Source organism: Amblyomma maculatum, chromosome 11 (genome assembly GCF_055883805.1).
Source record: "Amblyomma maculatum isolate TAMU_Amacu chromosome 11, ASM5588380v1, whole genome shotgun sequence".
Lineage (NCBI taxonomy): Eukaryota > Metazoa > Arthropoda > Arachnida > Ixodida > Ixodidae > Amblyomma > Amblyomma maculatum.
Window position 1 is genome coordinate 152,032,007 of NC_139354.1, and position 12,538 is coordinate 152,044,544.

Here is a 12,538-nt window from a genome sequence, read left to right on the forward strand (position 1 = left end):
CATGCGCTCGGGAATGGCCCGGGTCTTTCGGGCAGTTGTCACACAATTTTGAGATGTCAAGAATTGAAGAAACCGGCAACCGAGGAAGACACGAGACAAGGTTGAAAGCTATGCAAACGCAGACGGGAAGAGCAGCTACCGATGTATGCGTGGGCGAGACTCGGGGAAACTAAGTTCCCTTTGGACTTTAGGGAAAACAGGCTCGATAACCGGAAGTGTGCAAACCGAGCGTCACCCGGGAGCCGTTTCTTGCACGAAGTTAGCCGATGGGCGGAAATTGACTAGTCTGACGTCACAGAAGCCATGCACATGCAAAAAGAAAAGAAAAACACTGTCGTGAACATTTAAATGCGTATATGTGTAGCGGCGAAAGGGTTTTTCAAACGTTTTTCACGTGGCAATTTAGTGATTTAAAACGAAAACCAACTAATACGTGCGCGCTTCCTCGCTCGCGCAGAAGCGGCCTGTCGCTTCATTTGTTCTTTTTTTCTTCGAAAATCCGCATGACCAAGCCACAGCGCGCTCGTTTGTCTTCTACGCGCATTAGAAATCTAAATTAACATTCTCCGCGGCTTTCACACGTGGCCATTTTGTGTATAAAAAATAAAAAAGAAACTAGCGGACTTGGGCGCTACGTCCTTGCTTACCCCTGCTGACCTTTCGTGATGACTCATCATTTAATTCAAGAGCGTAAATTGCAGGCCTAGGAACTCTTCACATCGCTTGCAAAATGTGGAACCTGCGAAGACTGACTTAAACGCTGGGTCATCACGTCTCTTGGGGCCAAGTTGCAGACTACTAGAGAGAGATCATGAATACAGACCAAGTTGATGTTATGTGCTGCTTGAGCAATGTGCCATTTGTTCAGCTTCGATGTACAAGGCCTGAACGACTTGTTACCTCAACTATCACATCCTTGCCTATGGATGGCCTATAGTGTTGTGTATAAAAGTGCAACCACCCATGCAAGTAGCTGGACAAGAAATTTCGATACTTCTTTCAATGCTTTCATTGCTTGACACGAATTCAGAAAGTGCTTGAAGCAGCTCAGCTTTTGACAAATTTGTGAATCACTGTCGTGAGGCACGTCACCTGGAGTGGTAACCTATCCATGACAAATTGAGTTTATCCGCAATATTGATCCAGTGATGCCTCCTTCACCCCCACTGTCATCACAACTATTACCTTGGCTTCAAAATGCAGTCAGTGATGACCAGCCACTTACTAGCATTTTGCACTCTCACCACCAAGTGTTATGGCCTTGCTCCTTTCCTTGACTGAAGAAACTGGGCGTACTTTTACGTTACGTCTGTGAATACGAAATGGTGTGTCCTCCATATAAGTTTACCAGAATACTTTGTTGGGCGATTTGGTACACATTCATTATTAATTTAAACAGCGCGAACAAGAAGACAAAGGACAAGATAAAAGGAAGCCACAGTACAAGCGCTGACTCACAACTATGCCTAAGCCTTTACTCCAAGGCCCAGATAAAAACAAATGTGACGAAAACGAAACAATCACGTGAAACAACCCCTGGGTTCACCTGCTTCCCAAAAGGTCACTCAAAAAAGACATCACTTTGCTTGAAAGAGCAAGAGAAGTCTTGCTGACACACATATTGTCCATTGAAATAAAATATGATTCAACCATCTCTCTCGTCATCTTTTCTTTGTGGCGATACAAAATCCAAACCTGGTCAAACATAGGAGTACACTTCTTCTTCTCCTTCATTTTTGTCACATGAATGGCAATGTGAGACCAGAAAAGTTTTATCTTTGCCACTTTCCAAGTTGTTCCGGTGTTCCAGTAGTCTTTTGTTAATACAGCGTCCTGTTTGTCCTATATAACAAGCTCCACAAAAGAGTGGAAGCCTGTACACAACACCATGTCTTGCATCCAACAAATGGGTCTCTGTGTTTCACCCCACATTCTTGCTTCTTCGATTCTCTTTCCCTTTGAATAGCCGGGCAAATCCTCTTCATCTTGAGCGGGGCGGTCAATGCGACGTTAACACCATACCTCTTGCCTACATTTTTGAGGTTATGTGAAATTTTGTGCACATATGGTACCTTCCTCCTCTTCTCACTCGCTGGGCAGGGATTTCTGTCTCTGCGTCCCTTTAAGGCTCTTCAGTACACGGCAACTGGCCTCATTAATAACCGACTCCCGATAACCAGGCTTTGCAATTCTTGTCAATTGTCTTTCAAAACTCTTGCCCATGCCGTGGTAGCCAGATTTCTTCAACTCATTTAACAAGCATATATATAGATATATATAGAGGGTGCACAGCAACCATAGTTCTGCATTAAGAAAGTAACGAAATTCCTATAAAGAAAGGTGCTAGGCAAGGAGAAAGGATCTGCCCAGTACTATTCAGTTTGCTTAGAAGTATTCAGAGGTTTGGAATGAGAGCAGTTAGGGATAAGAGTAGATGGAGACTACCTCTGTAATTTGCAATTTGCTGATGACATTGCCTTGAACGCAGAGGGCTATGGAAAGAAAAATGGTAGGGATAATGTTAAGAGATAAGAAACGTGCAGCGTGGGTCAGCGAAATAACTCAAGTCATTGACATTCTAATCGAAATCAAGAAGAAGAAATGGGCATGGGCAGGACATGTAGCGCGAAGAAAGGAAGGGCACAAAACTGTAGCTGGGTGCGGCAGAAAATTAGGTGGGCGGGTGAAGTTAAGATGTTCACATGGGTCAAGTCGATGCAACTTGCAAAGGACCGGGTTAATTGGAGGAGTAGGGAGAGGCCTTCGCCCTGCAGTAGGTATAACCAGGCTGAGGATGCTGATTACAATAGGGCAATAGAAGCGAAATGTTGGTAAAGCTCTTCAGCAAAAATGGGCATGGGTGTGCTCGTGACATTCAAAAAAACGGTAGACTTTCCATCAATCAGGAGAGAGGCACGGATTCTGGTTTTCGAGCTGGCAGCATATAGAATAATCACTAAACTCTTGCTTTTACCCAGTAAAACCTCTGCGTCAGCCCTGCCTGCCACATTCTGAACTTTCATAGGACAATCACACTACTTAAAAGGCGTCCAGGTCAACTTTTCTGCACCAACAACACTTATGCTTGTGCCCTTTGCAGAAAGAGTTGTTCACCAGGAGTGTAGTAGACCAAAAATGGTAGCAACTCAAGCGGAAAGGCTATGGTAGGCCTGCACTCGGCACTTGACTTATGCTTGTGCCTTTTGCAGAAAGAGTTGTTCACCAGAAGTGTAGTAGATCAAAAATGGTAGCAACTTAAGCGGCAAGGATATGGTAGGCCTGCACTCGGCACTTGCTAATATGGTCGACTAAAACTCATCGGGCCGACCTAGGCCACCCACATCGGCCCAAGGTCGGGGATTGACAATGGCCTAAGAACGGCCGATCATCAGCAATCGACCTCGGACCGATGAGTATGGCCGACTTGGCCAGCCTACTGCAGCGCTACGGTCATGCATGGGCCATGGCTTGCCGACATGGCGAGCCACTTCGGTGGTGCTCGCTGCGCTGTGGTTTATTCATGTATAATTAGTGATCTATTCATCCGTTGCTTATGGTTTACGCATTAAAACGTCTGCAGTTCGATTGCGCACGAAAATTACCGCTGCGGCAGTAGTTTTAGATGCGCATCTTCTCCTCCAAGCGGGCTCTAACTTTGTGGCATCAGCATCGGGTAGGTGCAAAGCGGCCCATACATATGTAGCCTAAAAAAGACTGCGCATCGACAGATATAGGTTTAAACAGCTCTTTTTATTGTTTTTTTAAATAATCGCAACAGGCTCAAGGCCCTCCTAATAAAAATGTGGCACTTACAGCTTACTAAGTTTATGAAGCTTCACGGCAATTTATTCGGCTTTCAGCTTCTAGGCTGAGTTTAAGATGTTACGTAGTCATACGATGATATCTGAAGTCAATTAAAATATGAGGTGCACCGTTTTTACACTCATACTGCTTGTCCAAGCAAATTTGAACTAAAGGCTACAAAAGACATATCAGAGGCAGGCGAAGGAAACCAGATATATATTGCTGGAAGCTACTTTGAGAGCCACAGAAAAATGTGTTCTTTGCAATCCTTAATTGATATTATTTATTTGAATTACTGATTCATGACTTACACAATAAATAGTGTTCGCTACTTTGAAGAGTATCGGAACTTACCACGTTCTATTATTTGCGATAAAGAACCCTTTGCGGCAATGTGTGGCAAAATGGCCACCGAGGATGTCCGGGAAATGGCAATGGGGACGTCCGGTACCTGTGCCCTACATGCACAACTTGTACCATCGCCTCAAAAAGGCTGCGGGAAAATGCGGCATTCGTGTCGCCTTAACAGCCCCACAAAAGCTGTTATTAGGTTGGAGGCTCACGTGGCTTAGCCCACCGCTGGCGCCAGCTATTAGGTTTGGGTGGCGCGCCTTAGTATCGCACCGCTGCTACCAGTTGTTACATGCGGCTCGATGCCCCTCGGTAGCGTTGGCCTGGCGGCTTTGTGGCTCGGCGGACGGCATCAACGGTCCCAGCAAAGACGAGGCGTCTTCTAACGAAACAACCTTTACTAAAACATCACGAAGGAACTGGCACAGAAGCTGATCCGGAGAGAATACAGACACGCTCACACAGTTGTTGTCTGACGTCGTCACAGCGACGCCTTCCAAAGTAGTCTCTGTCGCAGCGGAGTCTGCCGCTGCTTTTTATAGGCTTGCCAGTTTACAGGAAAAGGGAGAGAGCCCTGCATGTTCAGACAAGGCGATGACTCAATCGAAGGTGGCGCGACCACATCTCCTCCACCTGCTGCAGACGGGCGAGGGCGCCGCACTCTCCCTCAAGCTCCGGGCTTGGCCAGCGTTTGCACACACACGCACGCAAACACATTTGGCGCGTGGCAAGATCACGTCGAGACTTGACCGCGGGAGGAAGCATTGGGCGGCCGATGGACGGCGCCGAAATGGCCGTGCCGCTCGCCGTTCTGCGTGTTGCTATGCGGTGGCCGTGTCAGCTGTCACTCTCGTCGGTATCGAAACGTAACAGACTGCCCCGCCGGGGAAGGGAGATCCCGAAGGGCAGGGGACTCTGCATCGGCTGTCCGGGGGGATCGGGATGTTGCTGCTAGCGAGGTCGTCCGACTCTGTTTCTCTTGAGCCAGTCAGCCTTAAGAAGTCCTTGGCATGTCCGGGTTTCCAAGGCACTCTGCAACTTGTCTTCAGGAGAGATTTCTGACAAACCGCAACGTCACAACCACGCTAAAAACGCAACCGTTCAGCCAGCAAGCACTGCACAAACTTCACCAAGTTATGCCACACTGTTTCCCTCTTATGCTCCCATCTATAATAAAGGGCAGCTCAGCAGCACTTGGAACGCATTCACAAATTTGAAAATCGCATTTAAAAAAAAATGACATCCCTTTCAAACAAAGTTAATGAATTAAATGTTCGAAATCCTACGTCAGGAAGAAAAACACCAACAAGTGAAAACAGGCTTCTTCTCACGTTAGGGGCTCCGACTTAAGCCATCGGCGTTACCGTTGAGATCACTCTTTTCACTAAAGCTTTGGCTGTCCGTTTCACGGAACAACCTTACCTTCCTGTTTCTGTGCAACGAAACACATGAGCATGAATCACTCACTTTTCTAAACAACCTATCCCTCTTCTTAGGCTTGGCGCACCAGTCACGCGATTTCTTGGCACGGGCGCATTTGTGCCTTTGGGATAGTCGCTTTCTTTTTCGCGATAGCTTCCACTTGCTCCATTCTTTCTCGCACCTGCTTTTCCGCCTTTTTCTACGGCAGCAAGTGAACACAGGCTTTCTGCTTTCTTTTTGGAATCGTTTGAGTTTGCTCTCCTCACGATGATAGCATTCTTTCTCGCGTCTGCCTTTCCGCGTTTTTCGGTTGCAGCACTTGAATACTCTAGTCCTACATTCTTTCGGCGCGAGCTCTGGCAAGCTAGCGGTCAACGTTCTAGCGGTAACCGGAGCTAGTAGGACACCGGTGCCGTCAAAGTGGTCAAAGTGCGGCGCCGCGTCTGCATCGCGGCCAGCAGCGCAGGACTCACTTTCAGTCAATTCCAAACAACGGCTGACGTCAGTCGCGTCAGTCCCCTTTCGAGGCATTTGTTGTGGCGGCTCCCCACTTAGTGTGTCGCCTTGCTCAGAGCTAACCGGGGCATGATCAAGCTCCTTCGACAGCTGGGGCGCTTCGGATTGTGTGAGGGCCATGTGTGCCACGTCCGCGTTCGCACTGGGGTTGCTTTTCTCGTGAATACAACCTAGCGTGGTATCGGGGCACGAACGATGCTGACTCTGCTCTGGTCGCTCGCTGTCGCCTTCGCAAGTATCGCTCTCTACAGCGGACGCGCACTCCTCGTCGGTCTGTCCTGGCTGATCACAACTCGCGGGCTGCGCAGTTTCCCTGATCGGCACTTTGCTTTTCTGCGTGCCCTGCTCCACCATACAGTCGATTTCGGAAACCTCAATTTTCTCATCTCCTAGCTCGTTTCCATCTCCGTGGCGCTCTCACAAGCTTCTGCTTTCGACTCGGGAGGCGGTTCAGTTACTGATAGTTCCCAACACTCATTTGATGGAACTTATCTTCTACAGCTACTTGGGTCAGCGTGCAGTTCACCTCGCTTAACCGCGTCACTTCGGACTTCTCGCCATTGGAGCCGGCGCTAACCTTCTCAGCTAGCGGCTCGACCAAGGTAACACGATACTCTTCTGTTAGAGGCTCGGTCGGCTCGCTACTGCGGTCACGTTGCTCGACCGCTTCCCCAAGCTGTTTCTCACACTCCGGTGCAAGTTCGATTTGCTCCGGAACTTCCGCACTGTCTAGCCATTCGCTTACAGCGGCTTTTAACTGATATGCCAAATCAAAGTACGACTTGCCACACTGTTTCTCGCTCCCATACCTCTTCCGAAGATCATGAGGCGTTATCTGATATCGTATCAGCAATGACTCTTTTAGTTCATCGTAATTTTTCTAGCGGTCGCCAACCAAGCGCTTGATTTCTTCCGACGCTTCAGCGGAGAGAGGAGCTCCCAACTTCTGCGCCCAACTATCTCGCTCGAAGCGTTTACTTCTACAGACACACTCAAAGTCTGCCAAATACTCGGCCACATCCTCGGCGATGAGGAACGGTGGCGGACCGTCTCGCGGTATTGAACCGTTACACTGAATGGCATCGAAAGCTTTAATCGTTTCCACGCTCATTCTATGAGCTGATATCTCCAGCTGCATCAGTTACCTTACGTGGGCGTCCTCTTTCTTGTGACGTTCCCTACGTTCACGAATCTCTTTCTCGTGACGTTCTCTACGTTCACGTTCTTCTTTCTCGTGAGGTTCCTTACGTTCACGTTCCTCTTGACGCTTGTCAACGATCTCAAGGCATTCCAAAAGCTTGTCATCTTCAGCTTCCAACGCAAGAATAGCCTTTAACACTTCTGGTTTTCTGAGTTTGTCTGACAAATGCAGACCCAACTCCTTCGCAAGCTCCAGCAATTTCGGTTTGCGCAACGACTTCAAATCCAAATCCATGGCTGTTCCGAGTGCTGCCTTCTCTACTGCCTATTATTGCTTGCTGCAATTAACCCAGCAACAACGACAACACAATTACCAGCTCTGTTCTCTACTTAACAAAAGCCTGGCAAAACTCAGTAGAAGAAAGCCCCGCACTCACCGAACCTCGCAGCCAAGAATCCAACGCAGTCGTTCCCCTGCAGGCACCAGTATAACACAGGGCTCGTTGCACTGCTCCCGGCTTTCCGCTGAGCTGCTTGTTGCACGGGTCACGCCTGGGACATCTCCGCTCATCCCACCAGATGTTGCACCTCGGTCAGGCCTTGCTAATCTCACCGACCACGCTCATGGCTTGGTCGTCGTCGTTCCTCCGCTCATGACCAGTTGTTGGACGACGGTCTCACCTGGCTCGTCTGAGTCGTCCCACCGACCATGGTTACGGCTTGGTCATCGTCGTTCCACCGCTGCCTCCCAGTCATTACATTTGGGGCTCGCGTGCTCAGCCCACCGCTGACGCCAGTAGTTACGTTTGGCTTGCGGCCCCTCGGTAGCATTGGCCTAGCGGCTCCGTGGCTCGGCGGACGGCATCAACAGTCCCAGCAAAGACGAGGCGTCTTCTAACGAAACAACCTTTACTAAAACATCATGAAGGAACGGGCAGAAAAGCTGACCCGGAGTGAATACAGACACGCTCACACAGCTGGTGTCTAGCGTCGTCACAGCGACGCCTTCCAAAGTAGTCTCTGTCGCAGCGGAGTCTGCCGCTGCTTTTTATAGTCTTGCCAGTTCACAGGGAAAGGGAGAAAGCCCTGCATGTTCAGACAAGGCGAGATGTCTCAATCGCAGGTGGCGCGACCACATCTCCTCCACCTCCTGCAGACGGGCGAGGGCGACGCACTCTCCCTCGAGCTCCGGGCTTGGCCAGCGTTTGCACACACACGCACGCACACACATTTGGCGCGTGGCAAGATCACGTCGAGACTTGCCCGAGGGAGGAAGCGTTGGGCGGCCAATGGACGGCGCCGAAATGGCCATGCCGCTCGCCGTTCTGCCTGTTGCTATGCGGTGGCAGCGTCAGCTGTCACTCTTGTCGGTATCGAAACGTAATACTGTCTAGGATGTGCCGCATGGTCAACAATGCGTACCAGGCAAAAACCTGCGCAACGAAAAATGCTACGCGCTTTGTGAACTGCACCATTGGTGTGGTGTATTTAACCCCACTGACCTGTGGTAAGTGTTATATTGGGCAAACAGGCCAGTGCCTGAATGAAAGGCTGCGAAAACAACGGACTACAGTCGCAGTTCTGATGGTCGGTGGCCATTTAGCCGAACATTGCCGCAAATGCAGAATAAAAACAACAGGCAGTAAAGAAGAAAAATGTGTTCCGCTTTTTAGCCACACGACAGTACTGAGGCGGCTTCATAGCAGGGTTATAGGGAGATATTTGAGGCGTAGCGGTAGAACATCCGCCTCGCATGCAAGAGGACCGGGGTTCAAATCCCGGTGCCGCGCAATTCTCCACCGGATTAAAAAAAAAAGAATCCGCGTGTCGATGGAATTGCATAAACAGGTTTGGGGTGTGACCTGATGCCGGTGAACACCTCCGGCAACGCACTCCCTCACCAGAACAGGAGTTGGCCACCCTGGTGCAGTAATTGGCCGCAAACTCCTATGATAAGCTCCATAAAACCCCGGCCCTCAGTCACCAGTGAGGTTAGGAGGCCGAATGAGGCATATACTGTACTGAAGGATGGGCATGTACTGTGTTATCGAGGCTTACCAGAGAGGCGACAACTAGGAGTAGGTTTCCTTGTCGATAAGTATATAGCGGGTAATATAGATGAATTCTATAGTATTAATGAGAGCGTTGCAGGCATCGTAATTAGGCTTAATAAGCGGTATAAGCTGAAGGTTGTACAGGCCTATGCACCTACATGTAGTTATGATGACCAGGCAGTTGAAAGCTTCTACGAAGATGTAGAATCGGCAATGCGAAAAGTAAAGACGGAGTATACTGTACTAATGGGCGACTTCAATGCCAAGGTAGGGAAAAAACAGGCAGGAGATAAGGTAGTAGGTGACTATGGCATTGGTTCTAGGAATAGCAGGGGGGAGTTACTAGTTGAGTTTGCAGAGCGCAATAACTTACGAATCATGAATACCTTCTTCAGCAAACGGAAGAACCGGAAATGGACATGGAAAAGTCCTAACGGAGAGACTAAAATAAAATCGACTTCATAATGTGTTCAACCCCCGCCATTATGCAAGATTTAGAGGTAATCGAGAAAGTGCGATGCAGTGACCACAGGATGGTGAGGTCCCGAATTAGCCTAAATCTGAAGAAGGAACGCAACAGATTAGTAAGAAAGAAACCCATCAACGAATTAGCGGTGAGGGGGAGGGCAGAAGAGTTCAGGATCTCGCTACAGAATAGGTTTTCAGCTCTAACTGAGGATGGCGACATTACCCTAGAGGCAAGGAACAATAATTTCAGAGATATCATTACTGAGTGCGCGGTGGAAGTAGGCGGTAGGATAGTTAGAGAGGATACCGGTAAGCTGTCTAAGGAGACGAAATATTTGATTAAGAAACGCCAGAGTATGAAAGCTTCCAATACAAAAGACCAGATCGAATTGGCCGAAATATCAAAGCTAATCAATAAGCGCAAGGTGGCCGATATAAGGAAGTATAACATGGAGAAAATTGAGCATGCTGTAAAGAACGGGAAAAGCCTTAAAGCGGTAAAAAAGAAATTGGGCATAGGCAAAAACCAGATGTATGCGATAAGGGACAAGGCGGGCAACGTCATCACTAATATGGAAAAGATAGTCAAAGTAGCCGAGAAGTTCTATACAGATCTCTACAGTAGCCAAAGTAGCCAGGACCGTAATGAGATAAGCGGTAGGTAAAAACAGTCAGACGTTCCACCACTGACGAAGGACGAGGTCAAGAAAGCACTAGAAACTATAAAAAGGGGGAAATCAGCTGGAGAGGATCAGATAACTACAGGTTTGCTGAAGGACGGGGGGGATATCGTGCTAGAAAAACTGGCCACCCTGTATACGCAGTGCCTGGTGTCATCGACGGTACCGGAACCATGGAAGAATGCAAACATTATCCTCATTCACAAGAAAGTGGACACTAAGGACCTTAAAAAATACAGACCAATCAGCTTACTGTCTGTTACCTATAAGGTATTTACCGAGGTAATCTCTAATAGAATCAGGACAACCTTAGACTGCAATCAAGCAAAGGATCAAGCAGGGTTTCGGAAACGGTACTCTACTATCGATCACATTCATACCATCAATCAGGTGATAGAAAAATGCGCGGAATATAAGCAGCCCTTATACATAGCATTAATCGATTACGAAAAAGCATTTGACTCAGTTGAAATCTCGGCGGTGATGCAGGCATTGCGAAATCGGGGGTAGACGAGCCGTACGTGAAAGTGCTGGGAGATATATATAGTGGCTGCACAGCAACCATAGTTCTGCATAAAGAAAGTAACAAAATTCCCATAAAGAAAGGTGTTAGGCAAGGTGACCCAATCTCCCCAGTACTATTCACAGCTTGTTTAGAGGAAGTATTCAGAGACTTGGAATGGGAGCAGTTAAGGATAAGGGTAGATGGAGAATACCTCAGTAATCTGCGATTTGCTGATGACATTGCCTTGCTAAGCAACTCGGGGGATGAACTGCAAATAATGATTGATGACCTAGACAGAGAAAGTAGAAAGGTAGGCTTGAAAATCAATATGCAGAAGACTAAGGTAATGTTCAACAGCCTCGGGAAGGAACAGCAGTTTACATTAGGTAGCGAAATACTGGAAGTAGTAGGCGAGTATGTCTGCTTAGGACAGGTAGTAACCGTTGATCCGGACCATTAAAAGGAAATAAGAAGAATAAGATTGGGATGGAGCGCATTTGGCAAGCACTCGCAGTTTATGACTAGCAGCTTACCGGTATCGCTCAAGAGGAAAGTATACAACAGTTGCATCTTGCCTGTACTCACCTATGGGGCTGAAATGTGGAGGCTAACCAAGAGAGTTCTACTTAAGTTGAGGACAATCCAGAGGGCTATGGAACGAAAAATGGTAGGGGTAACATTAAGAGATAGAAAGCGTGCAGAGTGGGTCAGAGAAATAACTCATGTTACCGACATTCTAGTGGAAATTAAGAAGAAGAAATGGACATGGGCAGGATATGTAGTGAGAAGAGAGGATAACCGATGGTCGCTAAGGGTAACAAACTGGATTCCAAGGGAAGGGAAGCGTAGCAAGGGGCGGCAGAATGTTAGGTGGGCGGATGAGATTAAGAAGTTCGCAGGTGTCAAGTGGATGCAGCTAGCACAGAACCGGGTTAAGTGGAAAAATATGGGAGAGGCCTTCGCCCTGCAGGTGGTATAATCAGGCTGATGATGATGATGATGATTTGAGGCGTTTTGTATTGATAAGACAGGGGATATGTGCTTGAGCACACCCTCAATAGCCCTCACGAAAAAAGAGATAATCTATTTGTCACAGCACTTGCGCGTCAATATGGTTTAAACGTTTACTTTTTGTTATGGCAACATGCTTCTTGATAAAGGAAAGGGGGGCAGAAACAGTCTCCTGAGCATGCGCCTGATGCAAGTGTATAAATTGTGTTACGTGTGCATTTAACGTCAGTTGAAGTCTAGCGTGCTGTCCCGTCGGTACCTTTTGTCGCTGTCCTTCGTGTTTTTCCACGCTAGTTGCAGTGTCGCCGTCATTAACGAATACACACCAACCAGCCCAACTGTCTTCCATGGTTTATTGAACAAAGCCGATAGCAAGAGGTCTAGCGTCTATAAGAATAGTAAATAAAATTAAGGTACATTTACAGGTGCATGCAGCAATTACAGTGATGGATTGTTAGCTCTTTTTTCACTGCAGTGGTTGGTATAAACATTACAGCAATTGCTAGGCATCTCAGGTACTCCTTTGAAAACCACATCGAAGGTGCCCAGCAGCATTGGCGTGTTATTTGCAGCTGTTAACGGAAAGA